Consider the following 18,638-nt stretch of genomic DNA (forward strand, 5'->3'; position numbering starts at 1 on the left):
ATTTTGAAACTACCCCTTAATCCATGGCACAGGCTATAGACAGATGTTGTCTTAGCAGGCATGAAAACAATATGAATCTCGTTGTACATCTTCATCAGAGCTTTTGGGTGACTAGGTGCAGTGTCAATGACTAGTCATATTTTGAAAGGAATTTTTTTTCTGAGCAGTAGGTCTCAACAGTGGGCTTAAAATAGTCAGTAAGCTGTGTTGTCAACAGATGTGCTGTCATCTAGGCTTTGATGTTCCATTTAGAGAGCCTGGGCAGAGTAGATTTAGCATAATTCTTAAGGGCCCTAGGATTTTTGGAATGGTGAATGAGCACTGGCTTTAGCTTCAGTCACCAGCTGCATTAGCCCCTAACAAGAGAGTCAGCTTGTCCTTTGCAGCCAGGCATTGACTTCTTTAGCTATGAAAAGTCTTAGATGACATCTTCCAAGAAAAGGCTGTTGCATCTACATTGAAAATCTGTTGTGTAGCATAGCCACCTTCATTCATTATCTTAGCTAGATCTTCTGGATAACTTGTTGCAGATTTCTACATCACCACTTGCTGCTTCACCTTGCACTTTGATGTTATGGAGATGGCTTCTTTCCTTAAACCTCATGAACCAAACTCTGCTAGCTTCAGACTTTTATTCTGCAGCTGCCTCACCTCTCTCAGCCTTCACAGAATTGAAGAGAGTTAGGGACTTGTTTGAATTAGGCTTTGGCTTAAGAGAATGTTGTGGCTGGTTTGATCTTCTATCCAGACCACTAAATCTTTCTCCATATCAGCAATAAGACTGTTTCACTTTTTACCATTCATGTGTTCACTGCAGTAGCACTTTTAATTTCCTTCAAGAACTTGTCCATTCACAACTTGGTTAACTGTTTGGTGCAAGAGGTCTAGCTTTTAGCTTATCTTGGCTTTCAGCATGCCTTCTTCACTAAGCTTAATCATTTCTAGTTTTTGATTTAAAGTGAGAGATGTGCGACTCTTCCTTTCATTTGAACACTTAGAGGCCAATGTAGGGTTATTAATTGGCCTAATTTCAATATTGTTGTGTCTCAGGGAATAGGGAGGCCCAAGGAGAAGGAGAGAGATGGTGAGTGGTCAGTTTGTGGAGCAGTCAGAACACACACAACGTCTATTGATTAAATTTGCTGTCTTATATGGACACAGTTTCTGGTGCCCCAAAACGATTACGATAGTAACATCCAAGATCAGTAATCACAAGATCACCATAACAAACATAATAATAATGGAAAAGTTGGAAATATTGCAAGAATTACCAAAATGTTACAGAGACATGAAGTGAACAAATGCTGTTGGAAAAATGGTGCTAATAGACTTGTTCCATGTAGGGTTGCCACAAACCTTCAATTTGTAAGAAATGCAATATCTGCAAAGTGTAATAAAGTGAAGTGCAATAAAATGAGGTCTGCCTGTAACTACCTTATAGGATGGTTTAAGGATGAAGTGAGAGAATCCTTACAAAGTGCAAGGAATGGTGTCTCTAGTTATGTTCGTGATTTATTCGTATTATTTCAAGTGGGGACTGCCTTGAAGTTTACTTTTTCTTTTTTAAGTTCTATAACGTGAATTAATAATGTAAACCAAAGTCCAGGATAAATATTTGTGCTATGTAAGATAAACTCTTTGCAGAGACTTTGAAGTACTACAGAAGCAACGATTACATTTAACCAACTTGTATTCTTATTACAACTTTCGTCAGTTCAATTCAGGTTTAGTTTTCTAGCCCTATTTACTACATATTTTTTTCCTTCAAGATCACAGAGACTAGTATGTTTATATAAATGATTGGGATGTATTATAGCGGGCATGGAGGTACATATTTCCCACCTTCTCCATTCTCTTCCATCCCCCACTGCATCTCTCCAAAACAAGCGAACCATTGGGTTCATACCTTGTATTCTTATGCTAGTTTTCCAGGTACTCATTCAGGTTTTTAATGCAATTTCCTGTTATTTTGCTTTGTATTTGTCTGTTCTGTTTTAATTTTCAATTGTTGTCTTGCTCACCCTCCCGTTAAAAAGTAATCACTTATTATGGAAAATTTGAACATCTCCAGCACTGGAGAGAATAGTGACCTTTTTACTCAGCTTTTTTTTTTTTTTAATTTTTAAAAATTTATTTTATTTATTTTTGGCTGCATTGGGTCTTCGTTGATGCGCTGGCTTTCTCTAGTTGTGGTGAGCAGGGGCTACTCTTTGTTGCTGTACGCAGGCTTCTCATTGTGGTGGCTTCTCTTGCTTCAGAGCACGGGCTCTAGGTGCGCGGGCTTAGTAGCTGGGGCGAGTGGGCTCAGTAGTTGTGGGCTCTAGAGCACAGGCTCAGTAGTTGTGGTGCACGGGCTTAGTTGCTCCGAGGCACGTGGGATCTTCCCGGACCAGGGATCGAACCCGTGTCCCCTGCATTGGCAGGTGGATTCTTAACCACTGCGCCACCAGGGAAGCCCTTTACTCAGCTTTAAAAATGATAAACTCATGGCCAGTTTTGTCTCCTACTCTTTCCCACTGCTCCTTGCACAGCCTCCCCAAGATTTCATTTTGAAGGAAACCTCAGACCTGTCAGTGAATATTTTCAGTTTGTATGTGTAAAAAATAAAGATCCCCTTTTAAAAAACAATCACAGTATCATTATCAGATTATTTAAAAATAAGCCATAATTCATCAATATAGTAAATATCAATCCATTTTTACATTTCCTTAATTTTCCCATTCATGTTCTTTTTTTTTTTAATGCAGCTTGTTTGAATTGGGATTGAAACTAGGTCTATAGAACGTGATTTCTTAATATATCTTTTTTAATCTATAGGTTCTTTTTCTACGTCTCTCCCTTGCTTTTTTTTTTAACAATTATTTTGTTGTATAAACTGTGACATTTGTCTCATAGAGTTTCCCACACTGGATTTTGCTGATTACATCCTTGTCATTACATCCTTGTCATGTGTAATATAAAAATATTAACACATTTTTCTGTTCCTTACGTGGTAAAAAGGTAGAGGCTTGGTCATTTTCAGATTTGATTTGTGATGCTAGCAGCCCTCAAAGAGCATTGCCTATTAATCAATATTAATTAATTAGTATTAATTAATATTGATTAATAAGGAATCTGTTAATTCATTAGTGGTTGCTTAGCATTGATATACTAATTTTATCATTCTCTCTTCATTTATTGGCTTGAATACATGTATAAAAAAGGAACTTTGCCTCATAAATTAGTTACTCTGAAGCTTAGTTTTTATAGGAAAAGCAGGATAAATGCTTGATTCTTTCTCTTATTATTTATTTGTCAACATTATGGATTGGTTGCCTCCAAAGATCACAAACTAAAAGTGATCATAGAGGCTTTCTTTTAAAAATTAGCAGTTATGAATTTATGTATATTAGCATGTTTTATGTAGTTCAGTCCACTGCCTTTGTCATTCTTATATACTTTTTGTCCCGTCTTTGGTCATTTTCAAGTTTGGATTTTTCAAGTTGGGTGCTGTGTCTGGTTACCTTTAGTGGGAAATGAGTTAGAGACCATGATCTGGGCACGGGGTATATACAGTCAGCTTTCCGGATCTGTGGGTTTCACACCCATTCAACCAACCTAAACCTTTTCGCAGTTCATGGAATCGGCAGATGCCAAGCACACGGATATGGAGAGTGGACTGTATTTACTGTACAGTGTCCTTTTTTGTAAGGGACTTGAGCATCCACAGAGTTTGGGGCTCCTGGAACTCATCCCCCACAGATTCCAAGGGACGACCGCATTTGTGGAGGTCTCTAGATCTTTTCTGTGGTCAAGGAAGGAATTTATTTTCTTAGTTTCTTGTGTCTTCAACTGTGTCTCCTTTCTCCCACACTGAAAATCTCAGTACAGTTGTCCCTCGTTATCTGTGGCCCATTGATTGGTTCCAGGATCCGCTCTGCATACCCAAATCCCAGGATGCTCAAGTCCCGTGATCGGCCCTCCACATCCGCGGGATCTGCATCTCTGATAACACCAACTAGCTACCCGGTCTCATTTTATTTTGTATTCATAGGGATTTTTTAAAAATTAATTTTGTTTTGTACTTGTGTAAAGTATCTACTGCCTCAGGTTTATCTGTGGAAATCTAACAAATATGCTTGTTCCTCTACTCCTTTTCTTAGATTAAACAGTAATACATTAAAACATTTTCTTCCACCTGCTTTTTTTTACATAACAGTATATCCTGGAGATGACTACATGGTCATACGCAGAGATGCTCTCCATCATACAAAGTCATACAAAGAGATGCTCTCTTTGCTCTCCATCGTTGGCTGCAGTCAATAGCCTTGTCCATATATCTTTTTGTATTTTTGTCAGTGTATCTTTAAAATAGATTCCTAGCAGTGGGTTACGAGATCAAAAGGTAAATGCATATTTAATTTGGCCAGGCATTGTCAAATTCCCTTCCTTGAATGGTGCAATTTTGCACTCCCATAGCAGTTAATGAGAGTTCTGGTTTCCTCACAAGCTTGCCAGTTGAGCATGTTGTCAGGCTTTTGGATTTTTGCCAATCTGATAGGTGAATGGTGGTATCTGAATGTAGGTTCCATGTAGTTTGCTGGCTAAATTCTGATGACTGGATTGGGCATATTTGAAACATTCTGTGTCCCCCTTCTAGTTGCTCCCCCCTTTTTTGAAGGGAGTGTTGTGGGTATTTTAAATATGCTGCTGTCCTCTTGTTGATTTTTATTAAAATCGCAGATTACTCAGGTTTTCACTTAAAATTTTTTATTCTAAGGAAGAACCAATATGTGGGTTGAGTCTCACCATCTGCCTTTTCTTAGTTCTTTGAGTTTAGATAAATTTAGGAATTTAGAAATTGTTTTAGAAACCGTGAGCTTCTCTCTCTTATATACCCTCCCTGTTCTCTTCACCTTGCCAGTGGAACTTAATCTTATTTTCAAAATTACACAAGCCCAGTAGAGCAACAATTCATTCTCGTGATTATTATGTGCCTCCTTTCTCGCAGGCATTGCACTGGTATTGTGGGTGCAGGGCAGCTGACATGAGAGCTTGTTCTGGAAGGATGAGTGGCAGTTTGCCAGTTTGAGAAAGGGAGGACGATGATTTCAGGTTCAAGGAAGGGCCTTGGGAAGGGTGAGAAGTCTGGGTAGTGGGTAGGTGGTGGGGTGGGACTGGAGTTTGAAGGTTGGGTTGAGTGGTTTAGTGGGACTGTAGATCCCCAGGTAAAATTTTGTCCTGGAAGCTCTACAAGTAATGAGAGAGTTTGTTTGTTTGTTTGTTTGTTTGTTTTTAAGAGAAGAGAAATATCAGAGGTACAAATGACCAAAAATACATGACAAGATAGCTAGTATCACTAGTAATTAAGGAAGGGCAAAGTTGAAACCAAGTTTTTAAAAAATTTGATAGGCAAAGTGAAAAAGATTGATAAAAACCAGTACTGATGAAAATGGGGTTGAGGGGAGATGGTTCTTTACTGTCTGTTGCTGAGACTTTCCTACTGTTGGTGAGACTATAACTTGGAGAATCTGTTTTGGAGGTCAGTTTGACAATATTTATTAAATAAAATATTTATATAACGCTTAATGACCCAGGCGTCCCACTTTTTGGTCTGTATCCATGAATGCACAAGGATATACATGTAAAGTTATTTGTTGTAGCATTGTTGATAATACCAAGAGAAAATGGAAACAGATCACTCATTTGTTAAATAAATATTTAACAAATATTTACTGACTACCTACCGAGTGGCAGGCAGTAATCCACCTGTTTGGGATATAGCAATGAACAAAACAGGCAAAGGTCTCTGTTCAAGGAGAGTCAGTCGACAGTTTCTACCCTCAAGAAGCTTACATTTTAGTTGGATGGGTGGAGAAGGGCAGAAATAAACATAATAATTAAATTATATAATATCTCAGATAGTGATAAGTGCTGAGTAAAATAAACAAGGGAAGGGGGATAAAGAGTGCCGGGGGGAGCATCAGAGAAGCCCCTCCCTGGGGAAGTGACATTGGAACAGAGCCCTGAAGGAGGTGAGGGGTGAGTCATGAGGTTATCTAGGGAACCTCGTCTAGGCAGCAGGAGCAGTGTGTGCAAAGGGCATGAGATAGGAATGTGCCCAGTGTGTTTTAGATGTAGAAAGGAGTCCAGTGAGGTCGGACTGGAGTCAGAGAATAGGGGGTAATAGGGGATGAGGTCATAGGTAGTGTGATGGGGGCAGATAATGTGAGGTGGGGGGGTGGTTTGGGTGGTGCATAGCCAGTAGGTCTGGGAAGGAGGGATAAGGCTTTTACTCTGAGGGAAGGGAAGCAGAGGAATGATTTGATTCGCCAAGTATGTATTGATTACTAACCACATGATCAGTGTAGCGGCACTCTTCTAGATGCTGAGGACACGGTAGCAGAGAAGACAGATGGAAATCCCCGTCCTTACATGTTAGTTATGTGAGTTAACTTTGAAAAGAATCAGTCTCATTTCAGTGTGGAAAATAAACTATAGGAGGGTCAGGTGCAGGCCGGGAGCTCAGTTAGGAAGCTATTGTAGTATCCTACATAAAAGATGATGATGGCTTAGAACAGTTCTGTAGGTGAAAGTGGTGGAAGATGGATGGATTCTGGACAGATTTTGATGCTGGAGCCGACAGGATTCACTGATGGATTAGATATGGAATGTGAGAAAAAATGAGGAACGGAATGACTCCAAGATATTTAGCTTGAGCAAATGGAGGAATGGTGGCACTGTTTACTGAAATGTGGATGAATTTGGGTAGAGCACATTTTGGGGAAAAGATCAGAAGTCCTGTTTTTGGACCTGCTTAATTTGAAATGTTTGACCAGATATCTGGGCATCTTGTGGGTCAGTCAAATTGACATATAAAATTAACCATTCCAAGTCCACCCCTTACCAACTTGGCACCCATGTGCATCTCCTTAAACCATACTTAATCTCCAAATAAAGATCTCAGTAAGGTCATAATTCTTCCTCACATGATACAACTATCCTGTATACAACTAAAACACTCTGACCCCTTACCTAGAAGAGGAGTTAAGGTCCTTGAGTCAGGACATCCTGAAACTTAAATACTATGATGTGAAGTTAACTATACTTAAAAACTCCTGTAGAAAGTCAGTACATCTTTTTTTTTTTTTTTTTTTTTTTTGCGGTACATGGGCCTCTCACTGTTGCGGCCTCTCCCATTGTGGAGCACAGGCTCTGGACATGCAGGCTCAGCTGCCATGGCTCACGGGCCCAGCTGCTCCGTGGCATGTGGGATCTTCCCGGACCGGGGCACGAACCCGCGTCCCCTGCATCGGCAGGCGGACTCTCAACCACTGCGCCACCAGGGAAGCCCGTCAGTACATCTTATGTTACAAAATGAAGAGATAAAAGAGGGAAGAAAACAAAGATATTTGCTTTCTGTATATTAATATATGTATGTACACATTTATATATGCACACAAACATATTCATAACACAATCAGAAGGAAATACTCATGACGATTACAGCCCTCATTTCTGTAACTGGTCACAAGTTTGCAGCTGATGTTTATAACTACCTCCTTTCACTGCCCAGTCCCATATTCTCCTTGCCTTCAGCAAGTACATTAGCTGCTCTTGGTTCTTTACCTAGTGAAGTGACCCAAACCTTCGTTCCCAAAGGGTCTGAGATGTTAGTAGTTCTGCTTGAATTGGATTGTTATAGTTTTCTGTTGACTTTTATCACAGGGCATCATAATATTAAGAGACATCCTAAGGGATCTCCTGCGTTGCAGATACACTCTCCCTTACCTCCATTGTGGAGTAGTGGTCCCGTTTCCCCTTGGCAGTCAGGATCAGTCGCCCCAGCCGGCACAGCACCTCCCTCTGCACATACTTACTTAGAGACACGAGGAGATCAAAGTGGCCAGGTGATAGTCTTAAATTTTAGTTCAATGGAATCATTGTTGTGTCTCTTGGTAGAAGCATAGAAGCATTTTTTCCCCTTTGGAACTAAGACTTCTAGGCCAGCCGAGCATAAATTCATGGGGACAGGAAGCAAGATTTTTGCCAGTGTGTCCCTAGGGGTAACAGTGAATTGGGTCACTCCCATTTCCACTTCTCTATTCCTGGGTCTGTGAATCCTGGCTTTGGGAGAAACAGCACCTTATATTGGATGCTGATTCAGAGCATATCCACCTTCCTAGAGACCCCTGTCCTACCCTGCAAGGTATTGCCCTGTGGCTGAGACTGTAACTGAGTCTGCAAAAGGCCACTCCACCTTCTATCAAACCAGCTGCTTCAGGATGGTGGGGAACATGGTAATACCAGTAATTCCACGATCATGGGCCCATTGTATCACTTTATTTGCTGTGAAATGAGTTTTTTGATCAGAATCAGTGCTGTGCTGTGGAATGCCGTGATGGTGGATAAGGTATTCATTCCATAAGTCCATGGATGGTAGTCGTGGCAAAGCATTGCATGTATGGAAGGCAGATCCGTATCCAGAGTAAGGGTCTATTTCAGTAAGGACAAAACATTGTCCCTTCCATGATGGAAGTGGTCCAACGTAATCAACTTACTACCAGGAAGCTGGCTGATCACCCTGGGGAATGGTGCCATATTAAGAGCTCAGTGTTGGTCTCTACTGCTGGCACTCAGCAGTGGCTGTAGCCAGGTCAGCCTTGGTGAGTGGAAGGCCATGTTGCTGAGCCCATGCATAACCTCCATCCCTGCCACCTTGACCACTTTGTTCATGAGCTCATTGAGCGATGACAGGAGTGGCTGGGGAAGGAGGCTGACTGGTATCCACAGAACAGGTCATCTTATTCACTTGATTATTAAAATCTTCCTCTGCTGAGGTCACCCTTTGGTGAGCATTCACATAGGACACAAATATCTTCATGTTTTCTGCCCATTCTGAGAGGTCTGGCCACATACCTCTTCCTCAGATTTCCTTGTCACTGTTTTCCAATCATGTTTTTTCCAGTTCCCTGATCATCCGGCCAAATCATTGCTCACAACCTATGAATTGGTATGTGGTAGCACATCTGCCCATTTCTCCTTCCAAGCAAAGTGAACAACCAGGTGCATTGCTCACAATTTGCCCACAGGGAGGATTTCCTTTCAACATTATTTTCCAAGGGTGTCCCTGAAAGGGGCCTGTATTGACGGGGTGTCCACTTTCATGTGGTGCCTGCCTATGGTACCGAACCATCTGTAGAGCAGGCAGAGGTCTTTTCTTCCTCTATCACCTGATCATAGGGAATTCCCCAAATGGCCATAGGTTAGGCTAGGAGAGAGAAGGTAATAGCAGGAGTGGGAACCATGGGCATTTGGGCCACTTCTTCAAGTAACTTACTTGTGCCTTCACAGCCTTCTTGGGCCCAATCACATACGTACCACTCCTGTTTAATGATGAAGTATTGCTGTGCATGCCCAACTTTTAGCCTGGTGAGCCAAATAGCACCCAGTTCCTGATGGACGGTTCAGGTTGCATGGTAACTTGGTCCTGGCTAAGTGTTCACTCTCTGCTCAAGCCCATTAGTAGGCCAAGAGCTGTTCCTCAAAAGGAGAGTAGGTATCCACAGAGGATGGCAGAGCTTTGCTCCAGAATCCTGAAGACCTGCGCTGTGATGCATCTGCAAGGCCCTGCTGAAGGCTTCAAACACCATCCCCATGTGCTACTGCCCTTCTAGCACCATTGGATCTGCTGGATCATCATGGCCCAAGCGGCAGAGCAGCTTGAACAGCAGCAGGACCTATTACAGAGCCTCCTCTTGTTCTGGGGTACACTCAAAACTAGCAGCTTTTTAGGTCACTTGGTAAAGGGACCAGAATATGTTGCATTCAGAATCCAAAGAGGCCCACCACGTTATGGAGGGCAACCTGCTTTACTTAGTCTACCAGTTTAAATATTAATCTCATCTCAAAACTCTCACAGCAACACCCGGAATAACGTTTAACTGAATATCCGGGCACCTCATGGTAAAATTATCCATCACACTTCCTTCTAAAAGTAAAATTAGACACTTCATTCATATATAAACATTGTAGTGTTTTTCTCCTTTTTGTTTCTCCTCTCACTGCTGTGGCCTCTCCCATTGTGGAGCACAGGCTCCAGAGGCGCAGGCTCAGCAGCCATGGCTCACGGGCCCAGCCGCTCCGCGGCATGTGGGATCTTCCCAGACCGGGGCACGAACCCGTGTCCCCTGCATCGGCAGGCAGACTCTCAACCACTGCGCCACCAGGGAAGCCCCTCCTTTTTGTTTTTGTTCAGATGAATATAACATGAGAAAACGAACTTTTATATTTTATTATCTGATATTTATTTTAAACTATGGTTTAGTTCTCCCCGAAGTTGGAAAGTTTTCTCTTCAAATACATACCTATGGAAGGTTTTTGTACCTCCATTTTTAAAAAGTGAGCATAGTGCAGGGAATAAAAGTTTATAGAAATGGTCTGTTTTCCTTGTTTATTATTAGTGAACAATTAGATCTCACTGTCAGTAAAACTTGATGGCTGCAGCTTCCAAACTATTGAACTTGTACTAATAAATGCAACAGTTGTTCATAATTTGGTGGTAAATGACCTTTAAATGTAGATGTTTACGGAGGCTGTCCTTGGGGAACAATTTAACTTCCAAATGACACCCATGAGTACTTGTTATCATTTAAATATGCTTCCTTTTGTCAATAGCGGAATAACAAATACTGGTTAGATTTCTAATGTTGATTCAGATACCAGGAAACCTGCTGAATAAATTAGTGTACATTTGATTTATATTGACCAAAATTTTTTACATTGCTGTGTTACAGGTCAAGGTGACTTGCATTTAAATGCATTGTAGAGCAGAGGTCATGCTTGACTGACATGAATGCTTACACTGTTTTTAATTAACTTTTAAATATTATCCTAAAATTCCTTCTCAAGTACCAATTGTTAGGTAGAGGATTGAAATTAACTTAGGATATTAGTGGAGACCTTATTTTGAAAGTCAATAATTTTAATCTTTCCCATAAAAATTATTGGAGTAAATTATTGCTACATTTTATCTTATAATTTGTAAGGAAATCAGATCTGTTTTTTCCATCATAGACTCTGAATTCATTGTCTGTGGGTTTTCCATTGCCAGTTTTGCAGAAAAAATCTGAGATAGCATTGAAAACATTTTTTGAAGTAATGAACAAAGTCTTACCTAGTACAGGAAGTACTTTATCAAGCAAACGCATTTTTTTTAGTGCTAGGAACTTTTTCACTGATGTTGTTGTGTGTGCCTGGAGGGAGGATGGTTTTCATGGTGAAAATGTAGATTAATCTTGTCAGCCATTCATTAGTAGTCCAAAATAGTATATGTTTTAGGGAAGCTTTAATCAACACCTTACTTGCCCTTTGAGAGAATATCTTCACAGTGAATGCTGCTTCTTTTGCATATAAATATTGTTGGATAAAAAGCATTTTGCTTCACGGTAGAATTTTTTTCACTTATGTCCCATGTGAGAAGGTTTACATAATTCAAAAGTTTAGAACTGAAACATGCAAAGGCTTTTATTCTTCTCAACCATGCAGATTTGTTGTTAATCAAAAAGTGTGCATTGGGAATTTCAGGATAACCTTCTGAGTTTTGCTTCTCAAGAAAAGGCAGCACAAAGCTCTTCTCTTTTACAACTTCTCATGTCAACTTTTACAGCTACCCTCTAGAGCAAGCAGGATAGCAGCTCTGTCCACCTCCAGTGAATGGCAGAGTCCTGGGATGTCAGGTTAGTTTCAGCCACACTGTAGCTTTCTGCTCAGGTTCCAATGCCCAGAACAGCATCAACCCCATATGGTCCACGAGGTCAAAAAAAGTGACAGTGTTGAAAATGCCAGTGAGTGAGAAAAGGAAGTGGAGGTAATAAAACTGAAAGTGGTGAGAGAATGACCCATGTTGTATGTGTGTATGAGATGAATCATTCAATAGTAGGAACCATTCTGAAGGACTGAGGGGAGAGTCAGGCAGCATTTCCCATAAGTGGAAAGGCAGTTGTGACTGACAAATGGAAAGACCTTTAGGTGTCATCACCAACATCGGGAGAAGGCAGGGAGTCTGAGAAAAAGGCTAATCGTCGATGTGATGGTGCTGCTGGTGGATGACCCCTTGGGATGCCATCCAAATGAGGGATTGAACTTCTAGTGCAAATAATTAGCTGCTAACGCTGTGGTGCTCAGCTCTTGCTGCACCTTGGAATCACCTGGAGATCTTTATAAACCAGAGGTGCCTGGGTCCTACCCTCAGACAGTCTAATGGTTCTGGAGTATGGGTTGAGCCCTGGAAGTTTTTAAAAGTCTTTGGGTGATTCTGATGAGCAGTAAAAGTTAAGAACTGCACTAAAAATATCCCCACGATGCTTGTGGAGATCATTAAGGGATGTTCCTTGCCCCGGCACATCTTAATAGGGTAAGTCAGTGGTTCTGAAGAGCACTTTCAGGCTCCATCTCCAGAGATTCTCAGGTGATTGGAGCCCAGACTTTGGTAGGTTGAGCTCTTCAGGTGATTTTAATTTGTAGCTAAGCCTGCAAACTAAGGAGGTGGCTTACCCTGTTTTGAAAAAGATGCCCTGTAGAGTGTATATTTAGCATGAAGGAGATATGTCAGCTTTGTTTTAAAGCTTTAAAGGACTGATTTACATTCTGATTCAGCCAAAGTGCACCTAAGACTGAGCACTTACAACACTCTTAAGTCTTTGGATCCATAAACAAATGAACTTAGAAAAAGCTTTCCTGATGTCAGCTAGTTTGAGGAACTTCTGAGGAGTGTCACTGGTAAGCTTTGGAGCCAGACAGACTTGGTACAACATTCTGGCTTGTAACTTCCCAGCAAGGCAACTTGTGCAAGTCCTCACCCTCCCTCTGTTCCCTAAAGTGCTGACCTCAGTTTTCTCTCAAGGATCTCAAATTAAGTATCAGCCTCACAGTAAGAACTCTCCGACTGGGGCGGCTGTTGTTATTTCTAATCTTTCCAGTTAAATTTTTGCCAATAGAGGTTAATATTTCATCATCTATTTTACCTTTCTTTCATCTAGTGTTAATTTTTTTCACCTTTGAGTAGTTTCATATTTAATTCACTGCTTTAAATGAATTATTGTTTTATTTGTACTTAGATTTTTATTTATTTCATTGAAGTATAGTTGATTTACAATGTTGTGTTAGTTTCAGGTGTTACAGCACAGTGATTCAGGTATATATAAATATATATATTCTTTTTCAGGTATATATATATATATTCTTTTTCAGATTCTTTTCCCTTATAGATTATTACAAAATATTGAGTATATCTATTTTATATATAGTAGTGTGTATATTTTAATCCCACACTCCTAATTTATCCCCCTCCCCTTTCCCTCTTGGTAACCACGTTTGTTTTCTATGTCTTTGGATCTATTTCTGTTTTGTAAATAAGTTCATTTGTATCATTTTAACTGAATTATTTTTAAAAAGCATTATAGCTGATTCACTTTGTTATAAAGCAGAAACTAACACACCATTGTAAAGCAGTTATCCTCCAATAAAGATGTAAAAAATTATACTGCAAAAAAAAACTAAAAAAAAAAGCATTTCAAAAGACCCTTGCAATGCTTTCAGATTAGAGAATGACATCTGAAGTGTGCTTATCACCTCATATGTAAAAACAAATGAAGAATGTTGATTATGTGGTTAAACAACCGATTGTTGACAACTGCTATTTATTTATTGATCACTGAGTGTTTAGATGAAATTCCAGCCACTCTTCTTCACTGTAGACTCCTAATAGTGTTCGCAGGTGAAACTTTGAATTGTTTTCCTCCTTTCTCCTGATATAAGAAGGTCTTTTTAGAAGAAGGCAGACAACCAAACCTAAATCTGTAAGTGTTTTAGCATATGGCTCTGGCCTGGCAGTGGAGCTGGGCCAGTCCCCACCCAGACCCATTCTTGTGTGCTTTTATCTGAGCAGAAGTAGAACTTTTGACTTCTGACTCATCAGTGTTCAGGTTTAGCCAGGTTCAGATGACGGCAGTTTGAACGAATGTCACTGTAACCTGGAGTTTTGTGTTAGAAGCTGTTTCTGCAGTCAGGGTTTGTTCCTTCAGTAAGTCCTGGTTTTAGAAAAGTTCTGTGGAGTTCATCTTTCTGTGACCTAGAGGATTCTAAATGCCTGGCTGTGGAGGCCGACAGTCTGCTTTATTGGAAGTTTAGCTCAGAGTTCACGTGATTAGGGTGAGTAAGTTCTTGTACTGGGTGCTGTGTAGGGCCCCAAGCGGGGCTGGCAGGGAGAGCCTGGCACAAGTACCAGGCACAGGCCGGAGCCATGAGAGGTGGCAGTGGGTGAGGGCTGGGTGAAGGCATGGAGATGTGGAACGTGAGGCACAATTTCATCAGCCCCAATATTTACTTACATTCATTTATTCAGTCAATGGTTCTTTTTTTTTCCCTTGTGTTTGGCCACATGCCTTGGGGGATCTTAGTTCCCAGACTAGAGATTGAACCCAGGCCCTCAGCGGTGAAAGCACAGAGTCCTAACCACTGGACAGTCAGGGAATTACCCAACCAATGGTTCTTTTTTTCTTTGTTTTTTTTAATACATTTGTTTATTTATTTATTTTTGGGTGTGTTGGGTCTTTATTGCTGCGTGCGGGCTTTCTCTAGTTGCAGCGAGCCGGGTCTACTCTTGGTTGCGGTGCACGGGCTTCTCATTGCAGTGGCTTCTCTTGTTGTGGAGCACAAGCTCTAGGCACGTGGGCTTCAGTAGTTGTGGCAGGCGGGCTCAGTAGTTGTGGCTTGCGGGCCCTAGAGTGCAGGTTCAGTAGTTGTGACGCACGGGCTTAGTTGCTCTGTGGCATGTGGGATCTTCCCGGACCAGGGCTCGAACCTGTGTCCCCTGCACTGGCAGGAAGATTCTTGACCACTGTGCCACCAGGGAAGTCCTCAACCAATGGTTCTTGAAGGCCTACAGTACACCAGGTGCTGTACTGGGCCCTAAGGTTGCCATCACTTTCAGCAGTTTCTTTCCAAGACCCTCAAGAAATCCCAGAACTCTTTTTCAGAAAGATTCTTCCTGTTTGTGAACACCATGTACACCTGAGCTATAGTTAAATCAACTAATCCTGTGTTGCTCCATGGAGAGTTGAATGTATAAACACAGTTATGTTAACAAGCTTCAATATGAGCAAACTGTTAACTTCAGTTTTCTTATCCTTAAAACAGGTGAACGGTAATACCTAACCATAAAGTCATAGCCAATATTAAATGGCATGAGGCATGTGAACTGCCTGGCAAGGGTCTGCCTCAGATTACGTTTAGTGCAAAAAGAGCTACCGCTGTAATTAGGCCTCTCTCTGCCTTCACAACCTTGGCTCAGTCCTTCTCTGAAGGCCAGGTACCAAAACACAGTCTAGAAGCCTGTGTGAAAGACAGCTGGGGGCGGGGTCTCCCAGCAAGTTTCCTTGTTGTGTAACACATGGGGCAACCAGGGAGCACTAAATGGGTGTGATGGTCCAAGTAGAGGGGAAAATTGATGTGCGCCCTTGGGTGCTGACAAGTGTCAGCGTGTTGTACTTGTTCTGATACTGGCCCATGCAGCGTTAGAGCCAGCCTTTGTGAATCAGGTAGATGTTTATGTTTACTTTGTAACCTTGGCCTCCTTGAGATAACTTTCTGTGAGAAGACAAGTAGCAACACTGTTGAAGAGTGGACCTTGGATGACACCCAGCCACTTCCTAACCATGTGTTTAACAGTCCCCAGTTGTTTAAATGCTTTGAGCCTTGGTTCTCATAAATAGGCATGCTAGGAATGCTTTATATCCATTAGGGATTGTTTTAATCAAGTGAAATAATAGGTGTAAAGCCCTTAACACATGGTTGGTTCTGTAGTAGTTGGTGTTGGCATTTGTTTCTAAGAATTTAAATCTTTATGTTGGATTTCTATAGAGAGTTCCCTAAGTTAGGCTTGTGTGGGATTCCTGATTTGAGTACATTGGATACTGCGAACCCCTCTCCTGTTCCTTCACTTTACCACCAAAGCAAAACAAAAACAACAAAAATAATGCCTTTCAAGTAAACATTTCATAGAAATTCCAGTATGGCAAAGCGATTTGGGGTTCATGAAGTTGAATTAGAGTTTGACCTGTGTTTATTTTATTCATGAACTGTTTAGGATTTTCTCATGTCCGGTAGACACACTCTGTCAAAACCAATTAATGATAAAGTTTTGCCAAACGCAAAATACAGTGCCATGAAAAAAGTTTACTTAGAACTCCAGAGAGCTTGAATATTATGACTTCATTTATTATTTTTTTATACACATCAGTGTGTACATGTCAATCCCAATCGCCCAATTCATCCCACCACCACACCCATCCCCCCGCCGCTTTCCCCCCTTGGCGTCCATATGTTTGTTCCCTACATCTGTGTATGACTTCCTTTTTTTTTTTTTTTGTCTAAATGTTTTTATTGGAAACAGATAGTTGCACCAAGCAAGAGCGTACTTTCCCCACTCCAAATTAAAACAGAGCACAACAGGGGCAAACATCATTTGGCAGGACAGCTCCAATGTGTGAACATCCTTCTTTCTACGCACTGTGGTTGGGGTAACTTTATTCGTAAGCAGTCATTCTTAGACAAAATATTAACCCCAAAGTACTGATGTCACTCGAAAGGAAGTGGCCTTAATTTCATGTGCGGGGCAGTATGTTCTATAAATGCCAAAAGGTGGGAGAAGCACAAACACAACCCACTCTTTAAAAAAATAAATAATTCAAAGTAGAATTTTTCCATTCCCCCCCCCCCTTCTCCTCTAATAAAAAGTAGTGCTGGGCTCTGACACCCAGATTTGGTTTTTATCCTGGTCATTTGCAAAGTGTTCCCCCATATGACTTGCATCATTAGGGTTATGAATAGTAGTTCATTCACTCTGAAGAAAGTATCTACTCCTTTCTCCTCCTCTTGCCTTCATGCTCATGTTCCTTGGGGCGGCTGCTATCTGAGGGTCTTTTAGGGCCACTGTGCTGTTTGGCTTCTTCCAAAAATTTGTCCAAACCAAAAGGATCCTCCTCAAACTGAACTGGTCCTTCTCGGCCTCTGTCTACGGTCGGAACCAGAAAACTCCTTATTGGGAACAAATCTGTTAGTCTTTATTCTGGCTTCTAGGTCACCACTAACCATGTCCTTGTCCAGATTTTTACTGGGCCTGTAAATATTCTGGGCCATGTCTTTACCACCTCTCCAGGCTTGATCATAAACATTGTAAATTTCATCTTCTCCACCTGCAAAACCACTGTCCATACCCTTGGATTGGTTGAAGAGCCTTTGGTCATACTGAACTTCATTGGAAGTCCGAGGATTGGGCACACCCGGAGCAATGACTTCACTGATACCTCGATTTTCATTTCTCTGCAGTTTCGACCTCTTATCTGGAGCTGCCCTGGAAAGATTCCGGTCATGCTGTCTCTCTTTTCGCCTGTCATGCTGGATTTCATCCCTCTCACGTGCCTCCCCATCCTCTTTTTCCACATGGGTTTTGATCCCAGCTCTTCTCTCCCTGGCTTTCTGGGCCATTTCTCTAAGTTTCTCTTCATGTTTCTCCTTTTCTTTTTGAGCCATCTTTCTCTCTACTTGAGCACGCATTTCCACAGCTCCACGAGCCTTCCGATCAGCAATGTAGAGGGCTTCGGCCAGTTTTGCAAAATTTTCATAGAGGTGAAATGTCTGCAGCCCTCTTCCATCAGCTGCCAGACGTTTATCTAATGGAATTGTATAACCCTTTGCATTTTTCCAGTTTGAAATACAGGGAGGAATCTTGCACTCTTCTTGTTCCTTCACGGTCATCTTTCAGCTAGGAGAGTGCATGACAGGTGCAGGAGGAGAAGGTGGTCCCCGGGGAATCTTCTTATTAATCTTGAACCTTGGAGGCTCCATCACATCTTTCTGCATTTCCACCATTCGAATAGCTCTGTTTAGCTCCAGAGTTGAACGCCGCTCCTTGTTGAGATGGTGTGTATCGGATATACTGAGGAGCGGCCAGTTTATCAGCTGCTGCTTGGACTGGCATGGCTGCAGCAACCTTCTGAGATACGGATTTTTCTAAGGCTACCCTTGTCTTTTCTGTTATCTCTTCAATGGCTTCTTCATCAGGTCTTTGCAGGTCTGGGTCATCTGCATTCATGACTTCTTTGGGAACCAGGTCAGTGTACTTGCTATAAATGAACTTGTCTTTTGACTGTCCCTGTCGAGCAATTGCATCATACTTAAGTTTTCCTTCAGCATGCACCTGAATGGCCAGTGCATTTGACATTTTTCTCTTTCGTCCCATATCCAGGGGATACCGGGCCACATGGATCTCTGCAAAAGCACCTCCACCTCCAAAATCCTCTAATAACCGAGGTATCCAGCCTTTCCGGTACCCGTATGGGGTAGCTTCTCTTCGGGAGGAGACCGGGGAGGTCTGTCGTGATCTCTGCGATCTTGCCTTTTCTTCAGCCTCAAGCTGGTCCTGAGATAGCTGAGTAGGTGCAGGCAAAAAGCTGGTGAGCGCCATCTCAGGACTTCATTTTTATGGGGAAAAAGTAGTTGAGTCTTATGGATTGCCCGTGCAAATATGCACTTCTAAAGAAGTCTTCTTTTAATATTTTGCCATCATTTGCTTGAGGCATACGCAGTCTAGGGGGAGT

The 18,638-nt window shown here is 41.6% G+C and overlaps 1 protein-coding gene and 1 pseudogene across 1 annotated transcript in view; one reads left to right on the forward strand and one right to left on the reverse strand.

Moving 5' to 3' along the window:
- The window catches only part of SNX24 (sorting nexin 24), a 170,763-nt gene that overhangs the window by 7,479 nt on the left and 144,646 nt on the right, over nucleotides 1–18,638 (forward strand). The gene's annotated exons all lie outside the window — the stretch shown is intronic.
- Nucleotides 16,896–18,505, reverse strand: LOC136121203 (SNW domain-containing protein 1 pseudogene; annotated as a pseudogene).

This window comes from Phocoena phocoena, chromosome 3 (assembly GCF_963924675.1).
Source record: "Phocoena phocoena chromosome 3, mPhoPho1.1, whole genome shotgun sequence".
In the NCBI taxonomy this organism is placed as follows: Eukaryota; Metazoa; Chordata; class Mammalia; order Artiodactyla; family Phocoenidae; genus Phocoena; species Phocoena phocoena.